Source organism: Alligator mississippiensis, chromosome 1 (assembly GCF_030867095.1).
Source record: "Alligator mississippiensis isolate rAllMis1 chromosome 1, rAllMis1, whole genome shotgun sequence".
NCBI lineage: Eukaryota > Metazoa > Chordata > Crocodylia > Alligatoridae > Alligator > Alligator mississippiensis.
In genome coordinates this window covers 430,736,247-430,764,136 of record NC_081824.1, presented here as the reverse complement: position 1 = coordinate 430,764,136, position 27,890 = coordinate 430,736,247, and the positions used below count along the sequence as shown (strand labels likewise).

Sequence of the window (27,890 nt, the reverse complement as noted above, 5' to 3'; positions counted from 1 at the left end):
TAGGAGAAACTAGCATAATTTAGGCTGGCATTTCATTAAAAATACTTTGTTTAAAATATCCCTATGTATGATATTCCTGTGTGCTTGTTCCTAGCAAAAAAAAAAAAGTGTGGGAAATGGTCTGGTCAATATAAAAATTGGTAGAGAGAAAGCAGTGCATTTAAAAAGACCATTGTGTAAGTTAAGCATAGCTATTTAGTTAAATATTGTGCAGATTGTGATATGGTTTTGTTGGCTCAAAGTCTACCATGGGAAAGCTGCATTTGACACTGGCAGATCAAGAATGACACATGCCAAATGCTCATATGAACAATATGTAAACAGCAACAAGTATTAGAGGTAGGCTTTGCAATGTATTTCTAATATTCATACCCAGAAAATAATGACTGGCTGCAATAAAGGACGACTCATCACTGTAACAGCCTTGTGAAAGAGAAACAGGAAGAAGTAAAAGTTTGGGTCTTCATTCTGGCTTTCAGGGCAGCAAAGGCAGCAGGAAGGTAAATGAATGTGTCCTGGGTATTGCTGCAGTAGCAGTCAGATAACAAACTAGCACTGTACACAGACAACTAGCTAGCTGCACCAGTCATAATGGTGTAACTTGCACATCCCTAATGATGTATGGGAGAAGTAGTCATAGTTTGCTGAGCAGCCTAGGCAGAAAACTTGGGGGCTGGTTGGCTTTATAAGCTAGGCAAGCGTTCCATTATTTTGTGCTCTTTAGCCATAATAGTAAATGTATAACTGTCCCTATTTTTCAGGGGTATAGGTTGTAGCTGTGCTGTTCTGAGGACTTAGGCAGACAAGGTTCTCTGGGTAAATCCAAAATCTTTTATTAGAATAACTCAAATAGTTGGAAAATTCTTCTTTGCAAACATTTGGGTACAAATTCCTCAGCCTGACGAAGGGTATTTGTACCCAAAGGCTTGCAAAAAAAGAATTTTTCCAATTATTTGAGTTGGTCTAATAAAACATACTAGATTTACCCAAATAACCTTGTCTGCCTAATTGTTCCTATTGCTCCTAACTGGTGTAGTTGCAGTACAGTTTGAAGCTAATCATACTGTTTTGTATGGCAATAATTGTATTTGAAAAAGATAAACCGTGGTACTATTTGACCTTTCCTCCCCAAAATGGTTGTGGTAGGTTCCATCTTCTTTTCCACAATTTTTTTTTCTTATTTAGTGGCAATGAGAGTAGAGGCAACATTTCCTGATACACTGAATACAACAGAATATATATTTCTTCTATATGGAATTTTTTTTTATGTTTCATTTCAGGAAGAATTGTTACCTTGATGTAACACTAAAAAAGTAGAAATTCTAGGACAATAATGGCTTTATGTCCCAAATGAACTTAAGTGGCAAAAAAAAAAAAAAGAGTTTGTACCTGAATTCCACAGCACGGTTGACAAATAATTATTTTATTGTAGCAATAGTCTCTGCTGTTGGCAACATGATAACAAGAAATTTACTGAACGTGAGTTACTGGTTTAAAACAAAGCCCACTGAAGACAAAGAAAACACTTGACTTCATCAGGCTTTGACTATGAACTACACAAGATGTCCCCCCATTTGATGAAAAATGTTGTCATATCTTGCAAGAAGAATTGAAACATTTTCTTTATTGTCCAATTAGCCACCAACGTGCTTGCTTGTGAAGTTGAAATGTGAGTGTTAATTGAGATAATGAAGTTGTGATGAAGCAGATGAAGCATACTCCTCTACAGTTAAACATTTTACAAGAAACTGAAATTCAGATACAACTGTAAGGCATAAGGTGAATTCCCAAGAAGGTCACAGGCAGGAGGAAGTGGAGCATGAATCAGATGGTAAAGGGAAGAACTGAGTATTCAGACCTATAAGGTTTCAGATTTCCTATATTACTCCTCATTAAAACTACTTAGGAATGTTCTCATGTTCCTGCTGGTGACAAAACTATACTGATACTCTCATGCTTAGGAAATCAAGCCCTGGTATAGAAGATCTCCTAAACTTTTTAAAGATGTATGTTGTCTGTTTTCCTGGAGAAACACTCAGCTGAATCCTATGGAATCTTCGGAGCTAGGAAATAACACCTTGAACTGCTGTTACCCCAGTCATCTTGGGATGTCAAAGCACATCACAAGCTTTAATAAATAAATCCTTGTACCTGCCATGTGATTAAGGCCTTATAATAGAAATGGGGAAAGTGGGTGCATCTACATGTGCACATTATGCCAGATTACTGTGCAGTAATGCATGTGTAGTTATTGCTCAGTTACACTGTGTGTGGACTGACTTGGGACTAACTTTAGTTCCAAGTCAGTCCACACACAGTGTTAATGCACTTTAACACATGCATGTGTAGATGCTGGCTTATTCCCACTTACTGCACAGTAAATTACTGCGTAGTAAATTTAAGCTGGAGTAAATGTAGACATGCTCAGTGATGCACAAAGGCTAAGTACAGACAGTTAAAGAACCTGAGGTTGAATTGATTCAGTCTTTGCAGGTTAATCTAAGATGCATAGATTGAACCAATAAGCAAGTAAATAAACTTTTGATTCTGGAAATGCAGCCATATGCCTGCAGTGGCCCAGGCCAAAAGCTGTGAGGTGCTAGAGCACACCTCCCTGCTGGGCTGGAGGAGACGGCTTGGGCCAAGGCTAGCCCGCCCACCCACCCTGCCAGGGGGTGGGTGAGCTTGTGGGGGAGGTGCAAAACATACTGGGATGCTGGGATACTGTGAGTTAACTTGAATCTATAGGGGATCTGGGACAGAAAGAAGTTCAATAAACCAATTTAACCTAAAGCAGTTAAGTCTGATACTACATCCATCCAGGTTTATCTTAAACCAGTTTCACCCATTTTGAAAGTGATTTATAGGCACTGAACTTCTGTTGTGTTACAGATTTGAATTGCTTTCTGAACACTTATACTGGTTTATGTTTCTTTTCTGTCCCTAGCCAAAAAAGCTAAGGTTCACATTTGCAAAAGTTGCCTCTAATTTTGAGTGTTCCAGATTTGGAGTTACCAATCTGAGACTCTGTCACCCAAAAACTGGGGCACCCAAACCCAGGTAGAGTTCTAAATATTTTGGCTTTTAGTGACTTTTCCTAGAAATCCCCCTAGCCCTTTAGACAGGCTTGAAGAAAGAGTGAGTTGCACAATCAAATATTAAACCCAGAAGTCCCAACTCCTACTTATTGGCTGTGAATTCTCTTCCTACATCTACACACCTCCATTCTTTTGACTTAGTTTGATACTGACGGTTTGGTCCCTCTCAAATTAGAGCCAATAGGCAGCGGCAATGACTCATTTAAGACTGAGTCAACATGAAGCTGTTGCTAAAAAGGCAAAGGAGTCTCTCTATTTGTCTGGAATATTACCCAGAACAACAACAGTTGACAGAGCAAACCTGTTAAAAGATCTAATTTGCAGTAAAAACTTTATTAATTTAATTCAGCTCTTTCGTATATTTCATGGCTGCCTAAGAGAGAAGTAACCAAACCAGTTCAAAAGGGTCTAAAGAAGGCGGGTTAATCAATCATTCTGCATAATCTGCTCCAATACTTGTCAAGAGGTCAGACAGAGCTGAAGGGCCTGGTTTTCATACTACAACTACTATGCTGTTCTGTTTTATTTAGATTCACATCCCCATAGTCCCTGAGCACCTTTAATCTGACTTCATTGAGAAAGCTAAGCACACAGTGAATCAAACAAAAGATATTGCAAATGGAGGTGGCTGTGAGATGGTTTTTCTGTCCGATGAGTGTTTTAGAGATTTTGAAATTTTTTTTATCATCTCAAATTATGGCAAAAATTTATACCTTCAAAAATTTCTTAAAACCAATAATGTTAAAAGGAGTTTCTTAACATTTCTTTGCAAGTTCAACCATAATTTTAAATCTGTTAAAATATGTATTATATTTTTAAAAGAAAACATCATTTTGAACTGAAAAGCACAACTTTTCATTTAAAAAAATGATGTGTTTATTCAACTTTTACTTGTAGAACTATGTTCTGAAAAGAGCTGTATGCATTTGCTCACAGGGTCCTGTCTACAGCTCTAAACTAATTCAAGACAAGATGTGAGAATTTGGGGAGTTCATCTATGTGAAACTCCTGTTATCTCTTTGATAACAGGGACAGACTTTGTTTATCTATGTCAGATGGCAAACTCCATTTTTGAATGTGGGGCTTACCTACCTTCTGTGCTTTGTTTATACCTCTGAGGGCTGAGAACACATAGCTAACTAGAGAGTCATTAAACCTTAAGGATTGTCTAGTCACATGGAAAACTTCCTTCCACTTAGACAAAGAGTTGTCTACCATCCAGGGCAAACAAGTTTTTCTTAAATCTAAATTTACAGGAGAGGGTGGCTAAGCAACAGGTTACTTCCAAGGGGATTTTGATCATTTGGTGAAGCAGATTAGGGGAGCACTTGAAAGTTGACTAGCGGTTTGAAAGAGGAGAGTCTGTCATTAATAATAATAAAAATCTGAGCCTAATTTGCACAAAAGGAACTATCTCAACCAGAAGATTTTACAACACCTTCAGCTCTCCTGTGAATTATGAATGTAATATTTCTCCTAGGTAGAAATGAAAAATCTTTGCATTTTCCTATGCCTGAGGAAGGACATGCGCGCCCAAAAACTTGCAAATATATATATATATATATATATATATATATATATATATAAATCTAATCTAGATATATAGCTAATATCTAGTTGGTCTAATAAAAGACATGACTTCTACCATGAGTTCTGGTTCCAGTTCTAGACATTTTTGAGGTAAGAGAGTAAAGAAAGACTCAGATTCAGACTCCTTATCCCAGACAGGAAGGTTGAACAGGAGACCAGACAGACACTTATGGCTGGTACCAGAGAGAGAGGAAGAAGGGACTAGGAGCAGAAACAGAAAGCTGGCAATAGAAATGAGATTCTTGACATCCTGCAGGACTTGCACTCAAAGAACACTAGAATGATGAGGAAACTGAGGCAGGGACATGTATGTAACTGGCTATTTTTTTATTTTGAATATTTCTTGTGCTATTTAAAGTAAAGCATGATTGTTTTCTGAAAGCCTTGAAAAGTCCATGCATCTGTTAGTTTCACTGTCACATGTTACTAAAGAAGTGAAATGTAAATACAAAGTGCCACAAGGTTGAAGATTTGGGAAGTAGTTAATTTAAGCTACTGATGAGCCCCAAGGGCCAGTGCTAGTCCTGGGGACCTAGGCCAATGACTTACAGGATTCTACTTCTGGGAATGGGTAGCAAGCAGGCAGCCTGTGCCCAGGAAATAGGCCAGTTAGACCAAGAGCAGAAACAATGCTGCAGCGTACATATACCAAGGAAGCTTAAGAGTGCACAGAATTAGCATGTTGGAACCCATGATATGAGAACATGGCCAGGGCTCTATAAAGGGTAAATGTCCTGGTTACTCTGCAAGTCATTAAAAGGATGAAGCTAAAGACAATGCTTGGGCATGCTTGAAACTTCTGGAGTAATTCTGACAGCAGGAATAGGAAAGTGCTTTGATTTCCCAACAGATGAATGCATTGTTGTGTATAGTTCAACATCTGTAAAGTTCCTGGGAGCTTCAACATTGTAGTCTTCTTTTGCTTAAAACTTCATGGCTAGAATTTGGAGGTCTAAGTTTAACTCTTAGTGGACAGATGTTTATAACCGGGAGTTACTTTGAGACTGCAATAGAAATGTCTACAGGCAGTTGAACATAAGCTGGGACCTATAGGCTGCAACTGCTTACTGCATGGTTAGCTGCCTAGCTATTAATAACACAGTAGGGCAGAGCCTGGGGAAGGCACCAAGGGAGCCATTGCAGCCTAGCTGCAGAAACAGCACTAAGCTGGGAGGACACACCTACAGGGGAACACCTGACTGGAAGAGAAGGAGCCCAGGGAATATAAGTGGGTTCTTGAGGCAGAGGGGCCAGTACAGCCCTTGGAAGAGATTAGTTCTTGCCAGCTCAGGCAGGGTCAGATACTCCCAGGAGCTAAGGGAGCCAGGAAGTGGAGAGATGGCTTTAGGTGCTGTCTGGTGACTCAGAAAGGGAGACTTTGAGTGCTTGTGTCAAAAGCATTTGCTTGCATTTCTGCTCTAGTTTTAAACTGGAGGACCAGGTTGTGGCTGTAGCAGAGGACTGAAGGCCATGTACCAAGGTGCCTGGGGCAGCCAGGAGTTTTGAGCCTTGCAAAGGAGAAACGAAAAGCATGAGGAGAGCAAGACAAGGTTAGGCTAGAGCCAAGAGGGTCAGAGCCCGTGTCCTGATTAAAGCTAGGAGGGGGCAGATTAAAGCTAGGAGGGCCGAAGTGGGGCAAGCAGGCAGGGTCTCCATGGAGACCAGCCCAGGAACCTGATGAGCAGGATGTGCTTGGCTGAGCAGATGGGATTGGACTGTAGGTGGGCCGGGAGCAGTGTCCGGGAGTGTGATGGGCAGGCAGGGCTAGGGCTGGGATCGTGGGACAGTGACAGTGCAGGGCCAGGGCCTGGGGTCAGGGCCCATGGGCCATATTTTGCCCACCTCTGCTGTATAGGCTGGTGAAGAGTGACACCTGTCAGGCATGGGCATGGCTATGGGAGAGGCTGGAGGCCACAATAAATGCCCTTAAAGGCAATTTAGTGCCTATGGGCAAGACTGGTGCTAGCTAGGCATGAACATTAGAGAGAGAAGTCAACTTCAGGGCCCTAGAGCAGCCTCCTGAAGGGCTAAAATATATATTGAGGCACGGCAGTCAAGACAAACAAGGGAGGGTACCCTGTGGAACTGGGTGAGGCAGGGGTAGCTTGGCCACCAGGGAGGGAGTCACAGCCACCCTCAAGGGACAGGCCTTCCTACAATGTCCTCAACACCACAGTCTTTAGGGACTTTGTTACTCTTAGCACTCTCAGGAGAGCAGTGAAGGATTAAGTAGCCCTGAATGCTATATTATAGCACTGAGGTCTACATATTTGTTTATGTGTCTTCTGCTCTGGATTGAGGCATATCTGCAATACAGTGTGATAGGAAGCAGATAAATGTGATGCCTTGTTCTGTCTAACTATCAAGGGTCTAGAGAATATATCCCTCTAAATAGTTAAGTTAGTAACAGCAATGTGTCCAGGCACAGACCTACTCATGATTGGGTCACATAGAGCACAGACATACACTAATTGTTCAGGAAAGGACTAATGTAAAAAGATATTTTCACTCTATTTTCAACAATATTACATCTTCCTTGGAAAAAGAAGTTAACTCCTCACTCAGGAGGTCCCCATCACTAAAGTAAAACTGTGGTGGGAGCATAATGCTGAGTGAAGGTACCATTCTATGTAGGATTTCTGGGCGCGTCCAGATGAGCGCGCAGGTGCGTCTTGCAGCGTCTCAAAGCCCTTTGAGATGCTGCAAGAGGCACATGCAGGAATGAGAAAATATTCCCCATGCTGCAAATTTGCACCGTGGGGGCAAAATTAGACCCCTGGATATCTAGGGGACAAAAAAAATGCAGCAGGAAAAAGCGGGGCAGGGCATGGCCCCAGACCATGCCCTGAGGCAACTGGAGGCTGGGTCCTCCACAGAGACACTCTGGTAGCAGCCAGAGCATCTCTATGGCTGGCCCTCACCCTGGTGCTGAAGCATGCTAACTGCTTGTGCAGGGCAGGCCACGTATCAGCCACAGGGAGCTGCACCTGGGCTCCAGTACTGGTGGGGGGAGGTCATGAGGGGAACCCCCGCTGGCCCTGCCACTCCCCCAGCCTCCCGATTGCTGCCCTGCCCGGCCCCACCCCCTCCCTTCCCCCTGAGCCCCACAATCCCTACCCCACCCAGCCCCATCCCCTGCCTGCCCCCTGAGCCCCCCAATCCCTGCCCCGCATGGCCCCATCCTCCCAACCCCCCCCACTATCCTGCCTGGCCCCATCCCCCACTTGCTCCCCCAAGCCCCCCCATTGCTGTCCTGCCTGGCCCCATCCCCGCCAGCTCCAGTATCTTGGCAATTAAAAAAACAAAAACAAAACCCCTCCTGCACTCACTAGCAGTACCAGCTGCCATTGGGGTTGCTGGGCCTCCCCCCCACCCCCACACAGCGTGGAGCCAGGTGACAGCCACAGCAGCCCCAGCCTGGGCCCTGCTGCCCCCCGCTGCCTCCTGCTGCAGGGGGGGTGCTCTTTCTGCCAGGAGGCCCCACAGCCCCCATATCCCCTGCTCCTGCCCATGAGTAGATGCCTTTTTTTCTTTTTTAAGTGCCGGAGACACATTGGGGGGCTGGGGGTGCAAGCAGGGGATGAGGCCAGGTGGGACAGCCATTGGAGGGTCTGGGGGACCATGTGGGGGTGGGACTGGGTCGGGCAGCCATTGGGCAGGGCTGCAGGAGTTGGCAGGGGATGGGGCCAGGTGAGGCAGCAATCTAGGGGGTGGGGGTAGCAAGCAGGGGTGGGGCATGTGGGCCCTGCAAGCAGGGGGTAGTAGCCCCTGTGGGGGCCCTGTTGGGGGGGCTGTAGCCCCTGTTGGGGAGCTGTGGCCCCTGTGGGGGGCTGTAACCCCTGCGGGGGGCAGCAAAACATATAGGTATTTAGAGTTCACTTTATTATTATGATAGAGACATTGGTAGGCTTCCAAATTGCTTTACCACTGTAGATATATCAATAAAATATTGCCCAACTGATCGCTGTCTCTCTCTCTCTCTCTCTCTATATATATATATGATGGCCTTTTGTTTTAATTATGGAGGAACATGGATTTTGGGGTATTTTATAGAGGGACTTCAGGATTTTTTTATCAGGATTTTTCAGTTTTCCAACAGGGAACACCAGAATTCCTGCAAGGGAGGCCAGTGGTAGGACCCTGCCTGCTCAGAGCTGGCAGCTTGGACCCAGCTGAAGGTGGCTGACCTCCTGGCCAGTTGGGTCCAGGAGGACATGCTTTGACAGTTCAAAGCAGGCCACCACACTGGGAACACCTTTTGGGCAATAGCTGCCCAGATGGCTGGGCAGGGGGCATACATGGCAGTAGTGCTGCATAAAGGCCAACCCTGCAGCCACAGCCCACTGGGAGCTGGCCCAAAGGGGCAGGTGCCTCTACTGGCTGTGCAGTCCCCATCCAGGTCTGGCAGGTCCCAGCCAGGCAGCAGCCCCCACTGCCAGACTGCTGCAGTGGTAGACGGTGCAGGGAAGTCTTAGGGCTGCTTCAGCAGTCCAGCTGGCACAAGGGGTAATGTCCCCAGGTACCAATTGGCTGGGCCCCAGAAGCTCCTGAGAGCGAGTAGCCCTGAGCTACTTGCCAAAGCAACTTTTTGTACTGCTGGGGCCAGGACAGGGCAGCTTTTTATACTGCTGGGGAGAGCACAGGTGCTGGCCCCAGGCTCTAGCTCCCCCTGGCTGTAGATCCAGGAGGAACCAGGCAGGGTTATTTTACCCCAAGTGGCACAGTTTGCCCCACACCAAAGTGCATGTCTAGGCATGTGTGCTGAGGCAAAAAGCCCTGGCTCAAATTTGTACTGCTTCTCTTTGAGCTGCTGCAAGCGCACGTGCTTGCATTTGTGGACGCACCCTATAGGGATATAGCTATGTTAATATCATTAAGATGTAACAAAGGACATCACTGCCACTCTAATTTTGGTTTCCCTGAAACATAAGGGGGGAATGTCTATATTTGTATTAATAATATTATCTGAAAACCTTAAAGTAGAATTCTATCTACACAGGTGTTAGATGTCACTGCCCTATTCTGATTTTGTCAGTACTGGATTCTTTTTGGCAATGATGTTGGATGCTGGCCTTTAATGACAAAACTAGCCAATTGCCCATTAGGAATGATCGGGGGGGGTGGCAGGCGGGGATGGAGTGCCACCACCCCATGCTACCACTGCCTCCCAGGAGCAGGCAGGAGGGAAGCTTGCCCCGCCATCCCCTCCATCCCCCTCCAGCACCCCATGCCACCGCCTCCTCCAGGGAGCAGGGTTGGAAGGGGGAAAGGGGGATAAGGCCAGCACTGGCCTCGCTCCCCCCTGGCTCCATCCACTTCGTCACTGCAGCCTCCAAGTTTGAAAATCTGGCCCTGCTGGTGGAGGTTGAGCACTGGGAAATCTGGTGCATACAGCACTGACAAAAGGAATGACATTAGTACTGAGCATGGTAGGTGTTAAGGAAATCATCTGAGGGAAAAGGACGGATAGCAAGAGATGGTATGTTATGTTAGGCAAGTTAAATTGTTGTTTACACAGATGCTCTAGGTTTCTGGACCTACAACTTTAACACGTATGTATGTTCCTGTTTTCTTCCTGTGGCTGCAATAAATAACCTTCCTTTTAAAAGCACATGAATTTTGACTTCCCCTTCAAGCTTCACCATATTCTAGTGTTGTCTTACCTCCTCACTCTGTTAGTAGGCAATGGTTTTAACTTTTATGTACCCTCAGTAGTCTGGAGCCCTAATAATGAATGCCACTGATTCCAAAAAATCAGTCTTTTCTCTCTCTAACGTCAATGCACTAGGAAGCATTATGTTGTATTTGAACCTTTTCTCAGTTTTGCGTGACAAGTTGCAACTGAGGCGTGTAACTTGGGTGGATGTTTTATTCCTGGACCTATGGGGTAAAACTTTTCCATCAGCAACTAGTGTTGTTGCAACAACCAGTAACAACATCATGTGTGCCATTAAGGGACCAGGAAGCCATAAGGCCAAAAATTTAATGGTGCCTGATGAAGTGCTAGTTTCTTTTTACTAGGACCTGATTAACAAGGTGGAACAATGTAATAACCTCCTCAAACAGACTGGACCAGTTAAACACGTTCAAACTTTGTTATATATAGTCAAGGAGACTAGTGACAAAGAAGACTTGCTTCAGTTCTGACTAAATCTAAAGTTTTATTTGGGTTATTTGTAAAAGTCAACTCCCCTAAAACATTGTAATCCTGTCATGAAGCATCCTTATCAGTCCTTTCTGGGATCCCAAAGTGTTAGTATCAGGCAGGAACTTCATTTTTAACTCAGTTTTGTCCAAGATTTTTACTTACCTTTTTACATTAATTGAGACAGGTAAATTAGTGCACTTTATTCTTTCAACAATAATCAGTACTATCATTTTGGTTTTGGTACATTTGATCAAGTAATGGGTTGATATTAAGATTGAATTATTTTAATCCTACAAGATCCTAAGAGATACTAGTATCTTGCAGTTAGAACAGGAAGTTTGGGTTGTATTCTTGAACTATATCCCTGTGTGATCTTGAGCAAGTAATTTGATCTCTTGCTTTGAGTTTGCCTGTGCATAAATGAAAAATGAAATCAGGTGATAAAGTACTAAGAGACTATTTTTAAAAAAAGGGAACCAATACTATAATAAAATTTCACAGAGAAGGACCTTTGGGGTAATGGGCCCATGTAATGATAAGGCACACTCCTTACCAAAGAAAGCTGTGAGCATGGTAGGGAAATATATAAAAGTCTTGGGAATCTTATGGAAAAAGTGATATGACCTTATGTGGTAAAAAAAGCTGGGGAAAAACAAAATTAAATTTGATCATTAAGTTTAGAAATTATTTGGATGTACCCTACCCTGCCTGAAGTGCCTAGTAGCATAACCTGTTAAGCGCCTAAACTTCTGTGACCGTATTCAGCCAACCTCTAGTTGCTCTTGGTACACATTTTGGCCTTTTTATTTTCTCATTACAGGAAGTGTAGGATTTAAACTATGGAAATAAATGAAAGTATCCTTGGACCGATACTCTTTAATGTCTTCATCAGCGACTTGGATGAGGGAGTGAAGTGTACTCTGTCCAAGTTTGCAGATGACACAAAGCTATGGGGAGAAGTGGACACGGCGGAGGGCAGGGAACAGCTGCAAGCAGACCTGGACAGGTTGGACAAGTGGGCAGAAAACAACAGAATGCAGTTCAACAAGGAGAAATGCAAAGTGCTGCACCTAGGGAGGAAAAATGTCCAGCACACCTACAGCCTAGGAAATGACCTGCTGGGTGGCACGGAAGTGGAAAGGGATCTTGGAGTCCTAGTGGACTCCAAGATGAACATGAGCCGGCAGTATGACGAAGCCATCAGAAAAGCTAATGGCACTTTATCGTGCATCAGCAGATGCATGACGAATAGATCCAAGGAGGTGATACTTCCCCTCTATCGGGCGCTGGTCAGACCGCAGATGGAGTACTGCGTGCAATTCTGGGCACCGCACTTCAAGAGGGATGTGGATAACCTGGAGAGGGTCCAGAGAAGGGCCACTCGTATGGTTAAGGGCTTGCAGGCCAAGCCCTACGAGGAGAGACTAGAGAACCTGGACCTTTTCAGCCTCCACAAGAGAAGGTTGAGAGGCGACCTTGTGGCTGCCTATAAGTTCATCACGGGGGCACAGAAGGGAATTGGTGAGTATTTATTCACCAAGGCGCCCCCGGGGATTACAAGAAATAATGGCCACAAGCTAGCAGAGAGCAGATTTAGACTGGACATTAGGAAGAACTTCTTCACAGTTAGAGTAGCCAAGGTCTGGAATGGGCTCCCAAGGGAGGTGGTGCTCTCCCCTACCCTGGGGGTCTTCAAGGGGAGGTTGGATATGCATCTAGCTGGGGTCATCTAGACCCAGCACTCTTTCCTGCCTATGCAGGGGGTCGGACTCGATGATCTATTGAGGTCCCTTCCGACCCTAACATCTATGAATCTATGAAAGAGAAAGACTTCAGAAGATAAGGTGAAGTTTTGCCTAAAGACATTAGTGATGCGTTAACATCATTGTTGGAATGACTGAATTATAAAAGTTTCTACTCCTCAATTTCCCCAGGAAAAAAATAATTAAGAAACAGTGTAAGATAAAAAATGAGCTTGCCATGTATAACAACATGCATCTGTTGTAAATGAGCCAAGCTCATTTGATGAGAGCACTGTAATCTAACTAAATTTGACATGACTTGCATAATTAAAGGAATCAAGACTTGGCTTTATATGTGGCACCTTGTTTTTGCATGCACTATGATTCTAACTCAGGTATTGTGCATGAAAAAATAGTCAGAGTGAAGACTTGCGGGAAAATATTTCTTGTTAGGAGCATGAAGTATACAAACTCTGATTTGGGAGCTAAGCCAGGTTCCGGTGTATTTAAACTGTCCTTGGACTTGTTTACTGTAATTAAGCAAATGAAATGTGTTCTCTGGGAACATAAAACATTTGTATAGCACAGAGAAATATGCCAGCATACAGAAAAGCAAAGGCAAAAGCCTGGTGTTTCTGATCTCACGTGTAAATCACGTGGATCGGAATCCTGGTTCCAAAGAACTTCAGCGATGCGGAGAAGAACCAATGGGATTAAGTTTCTAAAGCATGGCACTGTCCAACCATTCGGGTCAAGCACTTGGGCTTCAGCAAATGAGAGGCATCAGAGCTCTTGAGAGCTCCAGCTATTCTCATTGTCAGAGCCATAGGCAGCAAGGCACAGTTTAGACCTGCTTGAAGGGAGCTCTAAACTGCAACGGGCATGGGAAGCTTGCAGTGCTCCCAGTCAGGCCCAGCACTGAAGAGCTGCAAAGGCAACGTAACAGGATCTTTCCTCACCTTTTATTCCCTGTGCCAACTCAGGGTCTAAGAATTCACTCTTTTCACAACATATCCTACAGAACATTTGAGAGATTATTACAGAAGGCCACAAACATTAACAAAGTGCTTTTTATGATGCAACTTCTGGGTTTAACAAAGGCATTTTGGCTCGGTTAGTCTGGTCCTGAAAGTATTAGGCACATCTTACAAAGGGATGTACACAAGGGCACCCCTCCCTCCCAAGAATCTTGCAGGATCAAGATCTTATTCTGAAAGGGATCTGGCAGTCACTAGAGTGATCTAGTTTATTTTCACTATACCATTTCCAAATTAAACATGTGAATGTACTTATGGGACTGGCATAGTCTCAAAACCCTCTAGTGTTCCCCTTCCAACTGAAGGAAAATTGTTCTCTGCTTAATTATTTCCTCACACTTTGAAGTTAGTGCATCTCTAATGGAAGGGACACATACTTCATAAAATTTGGCTTCTCATCAGTAATCCTCTGGGTCTATTTTAATTAATGACATAATGATTATTTACTCAATAAATCCCAGGAAGCTTTAAATATGCCACCTCACAGTTTTTCTAAAAAAGCAATGTATAGAATATTAAACCAGTCTTTACACCACAGTTTTTCTCCAGCTAGTATAAAAGCTTAAGCCACAGTCTACAGCAGTGATTCCCAAAGGGTATGCAAGACCAATTGATGTGTGCTGTGGAAAATGATCCCTCCCTCCCTTCCTTCCTCTTTTTAGCTGGGGGCACAGCGTGCACGCGGCCTAGGGCACAGAGCAGCCTGCAGCAGAGCACAGCATGACTATGTCCACAGGGTGCGGCAACAGCATTTTAAAGATGTCTGGTCCTCCTGGGACAGCTCTCCAGCAACTGGAAGCTGCATGCAGGCCCCAGCCAGGGAGCAGCAGGCTGGGAGAAGCAGCAGCAGCACTGGGACTGGACATGTGCGAAAGGCTGCTGTCATGCCCTGCCTGCACCCCAGGCTATGGCTGCTCTGTGCACTTGGGTGCTCAGTGCTGTGCTCTGCTGTGCCCTGCTCCGCACTCATGTCCTGCCCCCTTGCTAGGCAGGTAGGTGTGGGTCCTCACCTCCCTTCCCAGGTCCAGACAGGCAGCATGGAGCCTTCTTGCTCACCCCTACCTTGCTGAGCTCTAGGGAGCCCATGCCATCAAGTGTCCCTGTGTCTCATTTCCTGCCCTAACTGTGCCTGCACCGTGGGGCTTCTCAGGGCAGCATGGAGTTTCTTTACAACCCCACCTTGGTTGCAGTGTGCACAGCAGAGAAGCTCCATGTGCCCATCAGTGCGGCTGCTGCCCCTGTTTACCCTGACCCTGCCTCCCCTGAAGAGGGCTTTCCCTACTCCCATGCTACTAACTTTCTCCCAGCCCACTGCTCCCCAGCTACAGTGTACGTGCAACTTTCAGCCTCTGAGAAGCTGTGCTGGGCCCAGACATATGCAAACTGTGTTCTTGCAGCCACCTCTTTTCCCCACTGCCCTCTTTGGGTGTAAGAGTGAAGCATATTCCAGTTATCCAAAAGTCTGAGAAACACTGGCCTATTGCATTAGAAGGCCAAGCTGTAATTTCTACAAAGTTTCTATTTCCACCAAGAAAGGTAAGGACCCTGATGTCCTCTTTGGGATTTCATTTTGCATCCCTGCTTGCTCTACCAGCTCTGCTAACTTTGGCCTCCCCAGTTTTGTCAGAGAGGAGTCCTTTGCTGATACCACATCAGCTAGGCAATATGAAGTTGCTAAACTTGATTCCTGCTCACACTAGCACAATGGAGACAGACACCATTGATTTTAGTTGCACAGGACTGGACCCTTACGATTCATCCCTACCAGATGGTGAACACCAAATTTCCTTGAATTAGAGACTGCTCAGGACCTCACTGATGTAAGCAAAGGTAGTGATCACTGTAAAAAGTCCATAATTCCTTCAAGACATGCATGTTTTCCCTCTGCCAAATTAGGAATGTGCACTCCTCAGTACAACATGAAAGTACAGAAAGAAAATCACAGGTATAAGACGAGTGAGATTTTTTTTTCTTACTTGCCTCTTCCTCTAAAACAAATACCAAATGTCTGGACTGTGTCTAGCAGAGGTGTAGCAGGACAGGTCTGCTCCTGGGACAACCATCAATGCAGGGGGCAGCACCGGTTCCTGCCATGCCAACTGTCACTGTCTGCAATGGAAGTTGTTTTTGTGTGCCCCGCCTGCTGCCCCAGTCACCCTCCCTCAGTTACACCCTTGGACTGCGTCCAGATGAGTGCAGACATTTGTTTCCCCAGAGACAAGAAGCAGCAGCATAGCTTGTGCTGCTGCTGCTTGTTGCCAGGGAATGCCATGCCTCGTGACCTCTGGTGCGGGGCAGGTTACCCCAGGTGGGATAATGAAGGCTAGGGCCGGCAACTGTGCCAGCCCCAGCAGCCTTACCTGGGGTCTAAGGGTCTTGGGGAGATGCAGCTGTGGTGCCCCTGCAGCTTGGAGCCTGGCCAGCAGCCAGAGCTTGGCTCCGTCAGGTCAGGCTCTAGCACACACTGCCACTATGTGTGCCTCCCTGCTTTTTTAAGGCATGTTGTTTTTTTGACCCTGGGATCTCTGGAGGTCAACCCCCCTCTGTACTACCTAGCCGAAATGAAGCACTAGATTTTCCTAGGGGAGAAATTAAGTTGTGGACTTTCTATAACTGGAGATGTTCAAGAAGTTGTTGGATAGCCACTGGTCAGGGATGATCTAGGTATAGCTATGCCTGTGTTCTACTATGGGTATTTCCCAAGGTATTGGGCTTTGCTGGTTGCCATATGGGGCTGGGAGGCAATTCTGCACCCATGCCCACTTTTTGCTAGTGTCAGGTTTTTTTTCTTTCTTTTTTTTTTTTTTTTTGGGGGGGGGGGTGGGTGTTAAACTTTCCTCAGAGGCACTGGGTGTTGGCTGCAGTCAAGGCTGCAGATTTTGACTGGGTTGCCCCAAGCCCTGCGATTTGGGCTCAGACCGATTTATAGAATCATAGAAAATTAGGTTTGGAAGGGACCTCAGGAGGTCACCTAGAACAATCCCTTGCTGAGCCCCAGCCCCAGCTCCAACTAGACTAGCCCCAATTCGATCATCCCGGCCAAGGCTTTGTCTAGTCGGGTCTTAAAAACCTCGAAGGATGGAGATTCCACCACCTCTCTGGAAACCTGTTCCAGTGATTTATTAACCTAGTAATTTTTTTTCCTAATATTTAACCTAAACTTCCCTTGATGCAATATGAGACCATTACTCCTTGTTCTGGCATCTGTCACCACTGAGAACAGTCTATCTAGCCCCATCCTCTTTGTAACCACCCTTCAGCTAGTTGAAGTTTGCTATTAAACCCCACCTTAGTCTTCTCTTCTCCAGACTAAATAAACCCCATTCCCTCAACCTCTCCTCAGAAGTCATGTGCCCCAGCCCCCTAGCCATTTCTGCTGCACTCTCTCCATTTTGTCTGCTTCTTTCCTGTGGTAGGGGGCCCAAAACCGGACACAGTACTCCAGATATGGCCCTACCAGTGCCAAATAGAGAGGAATAATCCCTTCCCTCAATCTGCTGGCAATGCATCTACTAATGCATCCTAGTATGCTGTTAGCCTTCTTTGCAACAAGGGCACACTGTTGGCTCATATTCAGCATATTGTCCACTGTAATCCCAGGTCCTTTTCTGCAAAGCTGCTGCTTAGCCAGTTGATCCCCAGCCTCTGTCCGTTCATGGCATTGTTCCATCCTAAGTGCAGCACTTTGCAATTGTCCTTATTGAACCTCATGAGACTTCTTTTGGTTAAATCCTCCAGTTTGTTGAGGTCTCTCTGAACCTTAGCCCTACCCTCCAGAGTATCTATTCTCCCACCTAGCTCAGTGTCATCTGCAGACTTGCAGAGGGTGCACTCAATCCCATCTTCCAGATAGTTGATGAAAATATTGAACAAAACCTGCCCCAGGACTGACCCCTTGGGTCACTCCACATGATACCAGCTGCCAACTAGACATTCAGCTATCAATGACTACCCTTTGAGCCTGACAACCGAGCCATTTTTTTATTCACTTACAATCTATTCATGCAACCCATACTTCCTTAGCTTGCTTGCCAGAATGTGGTTGGAGAATCCCCAACAAAAAGCCTTGCTTAAGTCACAAGGTATATCAAATCCACTGCTCTCCGTGCATCCGCAGAACTAGTCATCCCATCACAGATTGCAATCAGGTTGGTCAGGCATGACTTGCCCTTGGTGAAACCATGCTTACTGTTCCTAATCACCTTTTCCTTCTCCAAGTACTTAGAAATGGATTCCTTGAGGACTTGCTCCATGACTTTTCCAGGGACTGAGGTGAGGCTTCCTGGTCTCTAGTTCCGTGGATACTCCTTCTTCCCTTTCTTAAATATAAACAGTACATTTGCTTATTTCCAATCACCTCGGACCTCTCCTGATCACCATGGCTAAGTACAGGCAGTCCAAAAGCTTGAGGCTGAATCGATTCAGTCTTCATATGTTAGTCTAAAATGCGTAGATTAAACTGATAAGCAAGTAAACAGACATTTACTTTTGATTCTGGAAATGCAGCCACAAGCCTGCAGGGGCCCAGGCCAAAAGCCAGGGGGTGCTAGAGCATGTCTCTCCAGACAGCTTAGGTCAAGGCTAGCCTGCCCACCCTGTGGGGTGGGAGGGTCTGTGAGGGGAGGTGCAAAGCATCCTGGGATTCTGGGAGACTGCGAGTTAAATTGAATCTGGAGGGATCTGGGACAAAAGTTCAATAAACTGACTTAACCTAAATCAGTTAAGTCTAATATTACATCCATCCAGGGCTATCTTAAACTGCTTTTGGCCATTTTGAAAATGTTTTATGTGCACTGAATTTCTGTTGTGTTACAGATTTGAACCAGTGTCCGATTACTTATACTGGTTTATGTGTAATTTCTGTCCCTAGCCCGTGACTTTTCAGAGATAATGACCAGCAGCTCTTCCAGTAACATCAGCCAACTCTTTCAGCACCCTTGGGTACATGCATCTGACCCCATGGACTTGTACACATCCAGCTTTTCCAAATACTTCCTAAACTGTTCTTTTGCAACTGTTGGCTGCCTACCTCTTCTGCAAACTGTGCTGCCAGGTACAGTAATATGCAAGCAGACCCTGCCTGTGAAGACTGAGGTAAAAAAGGCATTGAGTACTTCAACCTTTTCCATATCATCTGTCACTATATTGCTGTACTTGGGTTCAGGCAGAAATTTTACCCCATGATCAGATATGGACAGTGTATGTGGTGGGGGGGCTGGCTTTCTCTGTAGTGGTAAGCATGGGCCTCTATCTGGGATCTTTTGAGTACATATTGACAACCCTTTACACAAGCAAGATATTGGCTGTCATGATTCCCCTGCTTTACTGCGGGTCCTTCTTATTCTACCATGTGAATACAGATAGGGCTCAAAGGCATGATCTTGCCTCTATTTTTTCCATCTTGGACAGGATGTAAAAAATAGTCTTCTGTAGGTAGCTTTCTGAGAGCCAAAGGTCAAGAAATCAACAAGTTTTTCAGTTTAGTGCTTTCTATACAAGATTGATTTGCCTCAGTTCACAATAGTCTCATTTTCCTCAGAGTAAAGTGTACTTCAAAATGCACTCATTCTCCCGATCGAAGGTTCACTACTGAACCTGTCAGTGAATGTGTTAGGGAAGTAGATTAATTTGTGGCTTGAATTTTCACAAGGGAGACATGAATGACATGGCTGAATTCATAGAATCTTATTGTCTTTAGTTAACAAGGTGTGTAAACATTTCCTTCCCCTTTGATTTCCCAGCAGGGGAACATAGATGGAGGAGAGATACAGGGATTCGTAGATGGCATAATACCTTTAGTAATCAAGAAATGTAATTCCTCTTAGTGATGCACATTTTTCTTTCTAAACTGCTGCTGCTTACCATTAGGTATATCTTCATGCAGATAAGTGATTTTTTTGAGCCCGACACACATTACACTTAAGACATGATTAACCAGTTAACCATGATTTACCATGCACCCCCTGTGGCTGGGAGCCATTAGCTGATGAGGCTCCCAGCCGCAAGGGCACACTGTGTGCTCCCGTGCCTGGAAGCCCTGTCAACTGGTCCCAGTTTTCAGCCACAGGGGTGCACTATACACTCCTTCAGCTGGGAACCTGGATCAGCTGATGGGGCTTCCAGCCCCAGGAGCTTGTTATCTGTCAGTGCAGCAGGAGCTCAGGATCATGATCCTAGGCTCCCCCTGTACCAGCAATAAGGTGTGATGGGATCTGATGCTCAATCCCACAATCATGCCTCTTGCAATGCATGTGTGCATGGCAGGAAGCATTATTGTAGGGACTGTGTACCATATCCTCTTGTGCCTTTACTTGCACGTCTGCCAGGGGCTTTGTATTCCATCGGTCATCTGTTCAAATCTGCATCTCATTAGCACCCATGCCCACTTGAAACTGGCATACCACTGTGTAGAGAGACATAGTTAGCTGTGTTAGTTTGAAGTCAAGTAGAAGCAAGGTAGATTTGTACCTTATAGACTAACCAAAGTGCATATGTACAGACACTTTATTTATATGTGTGTGTGTGTGTGTGTGTGTTTGTGTGTGTGTATGCATGCTGGACTGCTGCAATCAGCACATCAGGAGCTGGCGCTGCCCCCTGTGTTGGCACCTGTCACAGGCACAGACCTGCTCAGATATGCCTCTACCAGAGACAATCCTGGAACTTGATATTTGTTTTAGAAGAATGTATATGTATGTGTGTGTATATACTGCACACTCACACACACACATTCTTCTAACACACACACATACACACTCTTCTAAAATAAATATCATATATATACACACACAGTCATACATATATGCTGTAAAAGGAAATGCACAAAGCAGTGTATAAGGAGAGAGAAATTTGAATACAAAAGGCAGAAAGGAGGAACAGGAAGGAGGGGGAGGAGGATGTGCTAGGAGAGGCAAACAAACAAGCAATAAACCCATAGGAACAAAGGCATCACAGAAACTAATCCAGGTAATGGGATAAAAATCCATAATCCGTGTTTAAATCATGCTTAACAGTCCAGTCTGTAGATGATTTCTTGTTCTTGAATTTCCCATTCAAATAGGTTTTTAAAGGTTTGCTGCCTAAGAAAAGCCACTCTCAGGTCAGTAATGTAGTGTCCAGGGCGGTTAAAGTGTTCTGCCACAGGTCTGCGTGTCTTTCTGTAGCTATCATATCAGTCTTCATTCATTCTTTCACATAAGGTTCATTCCATCTGTCCAATGTAGACAACAGAGGGGCACTGTGAGCAGGTGGTGGTGTATATGGCATTGGTAGAGTGGCAAGTGAATGAACCTCAGGACTAGGGACAGAAGTTACACATAAACCAGTTCAGTGCACAAAAACCATTTTCAAAATGGCAGAAACGGGTATAAGATAAACCTAGTTGAATGTAGTATCAGACTTAACAGATTTGGTTCAAACCAGTTTATGAAACTTCTGTCCCAGGCCCCTTCCTGGTTCAAGTTAAATCAGAATCCCCCAGCATCCCAGCATGCTTTCCAGCCCTGGGCTGGGCTGGGCTGTCTGCTCCAGAGAGCAGGACTGGCCCCACCCCTCTGCTCTGTAGCTGAAGCACTGAGGGCTGGCTTGCTGGTCTCACTGGCTGGCTCACTGCTCCCCCTCCCCTACCTCTGCCAAACCCCTGCTGGGGTCTGGAGCCAGAGAGGGGTGTTAAACTCCTTTTCCCTGAGTATGGAGCTGTCCTGCCCTGCTTACTTAGTGCTAGATGTGGCCGTGGATTGCAAATCCCAGAGGCACCTGGAAGCAGGAAGAGGAAGTGATGAGGAACCCTGCAGAATTCTGCTTTTGTGAGTCTGTACTGCAAATCTCAGAGGGCTTGCGGGCAGCAGGAAGAGGAAGTAAACACACTGCCCATGCTGGCTATGTGCCAGAGAGCTGTGCTCTAGCATCTCCTGGCTTCTGACTTCAGCAACTACAGGCATGTGGCTGGATTTCCTGAATCAAAAGTGAATGTCTGTTCATTTGCTTACTGGTTCAATCTTTTCAGCCTAGACTAATTTGCAAAGACTGAATCAATTCAGCTTTGAGCTTTTTGACTGCCTGTACTTAGCCCAGATGTTATAGTCCATGTTATTCCATCCAGTGATTTAACCTCCGTGGAGCCACGGCTGGAGATGCTGCCACTGCTGCATAGCTAGGTGGGATCCAGAGCAACCATGTACTCTATGTCCCAGGGCTAGAGCCAAATCGTAAGTAGTGGTGGTGGGGGGATGGGGAGGAGGCAGCAGGCAGCAGAGATGACAGAGATAGTGGAAAGGGGTGGAGGGGGCAGAGCCAGAGGTCTAGTGGAGGTGATGGGGGAGGAGAGGTGGGCAGCAACTGCAGCTCCAACTCCAAGTCAGAGTCTGGGTTGTGGCCAAAGTCAGAGCTGCAAGCTGCTGTTAGATGGAGAAAAACCTCGTTTTGGATTCAAGTAAATAAAGTGTATATGTGTGTGTGTACAATTATATTACACACACAAACACACACATTTTGGTTAGTGTATAAGGTGCAAATCTAACCTCCCTTATATCACTGTAGGACAAGCAACTCTTATACAATAGGGTTTGTTAGTAATATTCTACTAGCACAGCTATATTTCCAAAGGGAAATATTTGAAGCATTGGTGGGTCATGTTATAACACAATACTGATATAACTTTTGCATTTTATTGGTACAAATCTGGAGCCTGGTTCATGTTCTTTTCTACTCAGGCAGTCATACTGATATCATGGAATTACTTGTGAAGGATCATAGACTTAAAATCAGTGGCAGCAAACTAAAAACAATGATAATGCCTAAAGCCTACATCTTGGAACTGTGTAAGAGGTGTAAGGAACTAGCCAAAAGAGAGACAGCAGGTTGTGCTGAAAGGAGAACTATTCAGTAAAAGGGAGGTTAGAAATCCTTTTTTAACATTTTCATTATTAACTTGTCCACAAAAGGCAGGCACTTACTAATACAAACGTAGATGGAAAAAAGTTAGGAGGCTTTATCAATATGGAAAAGAATTACAGTATCCTAAATGAAGAACTGAATATCCTTGAAGATTGAAGCAGTAGAAATGAAGTGGGCTAGAAGAATGAAACATGTAAGATCATATCCCTAAAAACTAATAATTTCTGCTCCAAGCTGGGGGCTCATTAATTGGAAATGATAGAGGAGGGAAAAAAGCTTGGATGTCAGTCATGGGACGATTGTGAGCTGTTGCTGTGATGTGACCATGAAAATAGCAAATGTGATCCTTGGATGTATAAGAAGAGATATGTTCAGGAATGAGAGGGAAGTATTAATATTCCAGGAATTGGTGGTACCTCATCAGGAATGCTCTATACCATTTTGGTTAATCATGTTGAAGAAAAATAAATTTAAACTGGAACAGGTGCAGAGAAGGGCTTACCTTGACAGTCTGGGATGGAGAGCCTACCTTAGGAAAGGAGACTAGAAGAGCTTGACTTCATTAGTTTAGCAAAATGAAGGCTGAAAAGGGAGGACATGGTTGCTCTATATAACTACACAAAGAGTAAACACCAGGAAGGCCTTGTTGTGAGGTAGAATTGTGCAATCCTTCTGCTTCTAGACAGCTTCTGGACTCTAGTCCCCCCTGCAATTACCTCAGCAAGCCTGCCTTAACCTTCACACCTGCAGTTCTGTTTCCTCTGGTATTCTCTACAGACTAATAATCTTTTTAAGGCAAGCTAGTATTTATTTAGATCAAAAGCATTATAAAGAAAACAGATCTTAAAGCAACAAGAAAACATGCATGCATATTTGCCTCTCCTTGAGGCTTATGGTTCCCTGGCCTGGGGAAGAGGCTATACTTTCACATATCCAATCTCAACCTGTCCCCGGGGAGAGCATTTGACAATTCATCGGCAACCTTCTTTGCAGAGATGGGCTTTTGAACTGTTTAGTGTTCTTTTGATCTTTGGGCTCCCAGCCTTGCAACACAAGGCTTGTATCTTTGGAGGAGACATGGTCCTCAAAGCTAATTGTTTTACCCATTGCCTTTCAAGTACATGATGGAATGTTTTTAACCCGGCAGCCAATGTTCACCTTTTGGCTTTTTTCAATAGCAACCTATTAGCCGCAGTCAGTACATTCATTCAGGAAAATTTTACAAGCCACTGTGCACTAATTTTACTGTTCAAGTCACAAACCATATGTGTAATATTACTTCATCTCAGCATCCTTAGATTATTACAAAGCAGCTCCTAAAATTATTCATAAAATTATTAGAATTATTAGATTAGTGCATAACAACTCCATATCTGTAACAATTATGGTTTTCAAAAGTGGGATTTTGTAAAAGAAATACTGCAATCTTCTCCTTCCATTTTATGCTGGACTCTTTCAATAACTGTTATAGGAAGGTACAGCTGCATCATCTAATGCAATAAACCTCTTACAGCTACAAATAAATATCTGAATCAGCAGATAAAAAAAAAATGTGTAATTTTTTTTGCTTGACTTAAATTAAACCATCAGCTTGTGTCAGGTATTTTGTTTAATCTAACTTGGACCCAGAAGACTAAATAGTATTTTAATAGCTCAAATTGTGCAATTCAGGCTACTTGTTTTATACTGTTGGGATTTTAGTGGTCTTGGTTAAGCTTTAAATATACTGCCTTGTAAATCTGAAAGTTTGTGTTTGTGCAATAGTTTAAGACTCTTTGTCTGCTGATTCAGCTGTGCAGAGTTCAGGGTAATTTGATTAAAGAAAGAGAATCGCTTTGTAACTAGCAGAGAACAGTTTGAATCTGCTACTCCACAGACTCATTATATCATGGTTCCACAGGAGGATCGGGTGGAGTAGGGGAAGAGGACCATGCACAGGTGAACTTGCACCTGCCTTTGATTCCTGGTTCATCCAAAGTTTAAAACCAGCTGCTTGGCAGTGGCAGCAGAATGCCTAAAGGACAGCGCTGAGGAAGTGAATTGACTTCATGGCCCATAATCTACTCGAACTGTTCTAAACTCATCATTCCATAGGTGTTAACAACCCTCTCTTAATGCTCATCCTGTTCCAACAATCAAACTAGCCTTTGTTCTGCACGTTTGTTGTCTGTGAGCTGCTCCTGGGAAGGAAGCTCCTATTTCACAGCCCTGCGTATTTTTTTTCACTCATACCAATAAAGTTATATTTATTTTCGCTTCAACCTTACACTGAATAATCCAGCCCTAGCCCCTAGCCTATGAATAAAGCTTTTAGTTTCTTTTTAGCTGGAGAAAAATGTGTTGTTTCATATGTGATGATGCATCTTACCATCTGAACCCCAACTTTTCAAAATTCTAGATTGGCCCATGCATATCATGGTTCCTGTTGCTGATCAAGTCTTTGCTACTCAGATGACAGCAGTGGTGAGCAATTATTTGGGCCCATGGGCCACACAGGGAGTTTTGCTGAGCTCTCATGGGCTGGATCAGCATCCCCCTTTGCCATGCAACAACTCACTAAAACTCCTTATGTGGGGTGGGCCTGCAGGTGGGCAGGAAAGTGTTCAGGAGCAGGACAACCTCACCCAGTGGGTGAGGTTAGATTTACAGGCCAGGGTTGCAGCAGTGACAGCACAGGGCTGGGACCCATGGCAGAGCTGTGATCTGCTGTCCTCATGACTCTTCAATTGGCATGGGTTCTGGTGGCAGGGGCATGAAGGGAGTAGATCACAGCCCCGTATTGTCACTGGCCCAAAATCCCGGCCTGGGCCCCAGCTCCCCACACAGCTCCCGGCTGGTCTTCATGAAGACCCCAGGATCTTTGAGTAGTGATAGTGTGGGGCTGGGGCAGAGCCATAATTCACTGCCTACATGTGCCTGCCTGCAGAACTGGTGCTCTGCTCCAGGCCCTGGCTCCATGCCGTCACCACCCCAAGATCTCAAGGTCTCCCCAGCACTGCGCACCTGTCTTGCTCCTGGATGCCACTTGCACTGGTCCATGGCCCCATCCCGGCCGCCCATCCTACACCCCCAGCTTGGTGTCATCTGCAAACTTGCTGAGGGTGCACTCCATCCCATTTTCCAGATAACTGATGAAGACATTGAACAAAACTGGCCCCAGAACTGACCCCTGGGGCACTCCACTTGATACTGGCTCACAAGTAGATATGGAGCCATTGATTACTACCCTTTGAGCCTGACAGTCCAGCCAGTTTTCTATCTACCTTACAGACCATTTATCCAACCCATATTTCCTTAGTTTGTGAGAATGTTGTGGGAGACTATATCAAAAGTCTTCCTAAAGTCAAAGTATATCACATCCACTTGTCTCCCTGCATCCACAGAGCCACTCATCTCATCATGGATGACTGTTTTTGCCCTGTTTCCAGTGGGATGCCTAGAACAGGTATTTCAAACAGGACTGTCCCAGGGAAAACAGAACTGTTTCATGCTCGGCACCTCACCTGAGAACAGAGTTTGGAGATAGAGGAATGTGATGGGGAGTAGGGGGAGGGAGTTTTGTTTTCTGAGAGGGGAAATATGGTCAGCCTACCAATACATTAAATGTAGCTTGTATGCATGTGCTCTTTATACTCATGTGCTTATTGTAGAAGAGGGCAGAAACTGCAAATTACCTGCAAAGAGAATGTTAGCTATGCTACAGTCTACTGCATTAATGAGAAATTACCTGAGTCTCACTTCTTGTTTCAGGGAAGGCTATGGTAACATGATAGAGCTAAATTCTGATCTTGGATGCACATACAATTTTCCAACAGATAACAAAATATCAGTCACCTAACATGATACCTTTTATTTGAAGGCCCCATACTCTGTTTTTAGACTCACACACCTCCTCCTGGCTTGACATCAAAGGAGTCTTGTCCTCATATCAGAGGTGATAATTTGGCTCTAGGGGAATATTCATTCTAGAAGGAAAAAAGAATGTAAATCTGCACCCTATAAGAAGGGACGGGGGATTGTATCATGAGCTCTCTTGCAATTAAATGAAGATTGTAATAATTCTATTCTACAACAAGGAGCAGAAAAAAGTTAAAACTGCAAGTCACGTGTGGTAGATGTTGTTTGATAGTATAATCTGTCAACATAAGGTGGAAGAATTTTGGCTTTGCAATCTGGTTTGGAGTCCAGCCACACAGTTTTGCACAACTATGTCTGAACTGTATCAACATGATCTCAAAGTAGTGTAAGGGAGAGGAATTTGATTCTGAGTAGTATCAGAACAATTAATACACCAAATTCAATGGAACTCAATGTCAACAAGCACAAGATAATACACCTGGGAAAAACAGCCTCAGTGATATGTACACAATGCTGGATTCTGAACTAGCTGTTACGACTCAAGAAAGAGACCTTGGTATCACTGTAGGTAGTTCTTTAAAAACATTATCTCAATGTACAGTGGTGACCAAAAAGCCAATAAAAATCTTTAATGCATCCACATCTTGAATACTGTGTCCAGTTATGGTCCTTACATCTCAAAAATGATGTAGTAGAATTAGAAAAAGAACAGAGAAGGGCAACCAAATGAGCAGTTGCCCATACCAGGAAAGACCAAAAAAAGGCTAGGATTCTTCAGTTTGGAAAGATGGCTGAGAAGGGATAGAACAGAAGTCTATAAAATCATCATCAGTGACTTGGACGAGGGAGTGAAATGTACTCTGTCCAAGTTTGCAGATGACACAAAGCTATGGGGAGATGTGGACACGCTGGAGGGCAGGGAACAGCTGCAAGCAGACCTGGACAGGTTGGACAAGTGGGCAGAAAACAACAGAATGCAGTTCAACAAGGAGAAATGCAAAGTGCTGCACCTAGGGAGGAAGAATGTCCAGCACACCTACAGCCTAGGAAATGACCTGCTGGGTGGCACGGAAGTGGAAAGGGATCTTGGAGTCCTAGTGGACTCCAAGATGAATATGAGTCGACAGTGTGACAAAGCCATCAAAAAAGCCAATGGCACTTTATCGTGCATCAGCAGATGCATGACGAATAGGTCCAAGGAGGTGATACTTCCCCTCTATTGGGCGCTGGTCAGACTGCAGTTGGAGTACTGTGTGCAATTCTGGGCGCCGCAATTCAAGAGGGACGCGGATAACCTGGAGAGAGTCCAGAGAAGGGCCACTCGTATGGTTAAGGGCCTTTAGACCAAGCCCTACGAGGAGAGACTAGAGAAACTGGATCTTTTCAGCCTCCGCAAGAGAAGGTTGAGAGGCGACCTTGTGGCTGCCTATAAGTTCATCACGGGGGCACAGAAGGGAATTGGTGAGTATTTATTCACCAAGGCGCTCCCGGGGGTTACAAGAAATAATGGCCACAAGCTAGC

General features: G+C 44.8%; 1 protein-coding gene and 1 long non-coding RNA gene across 3 annotated transcripts in view; one reads left to right on the top strand and one right to left on the bottom strand.

Moving 5' to 3' along the window:
- The window catches only part of SPATA13 (spermatogenesis associated 13), a 129,792-nt gene that overhangs the window by 91,499 nt on the left and 10,403 nt on the right, over positions 1-27,890 (bottom strand). The window lies entirely within an intron of this gene.
- On the top strand, positions 234-27,325 carry LOC109285648 (uncharacterized). 2 transcript variants are annotated; one of them, XR_002093460.2, is made up of 3 exons: positions 234-339; positions 18,486-18,709; positions 24,411-27,325. It is a non-coding gene; the product is annotated as an uncharacterized LOC109285648 (long non-coding RNA). The 2 variants fall into 2 exon arrangements; XR_002093459.2 differs by having other exon boundaries at positions 247-500.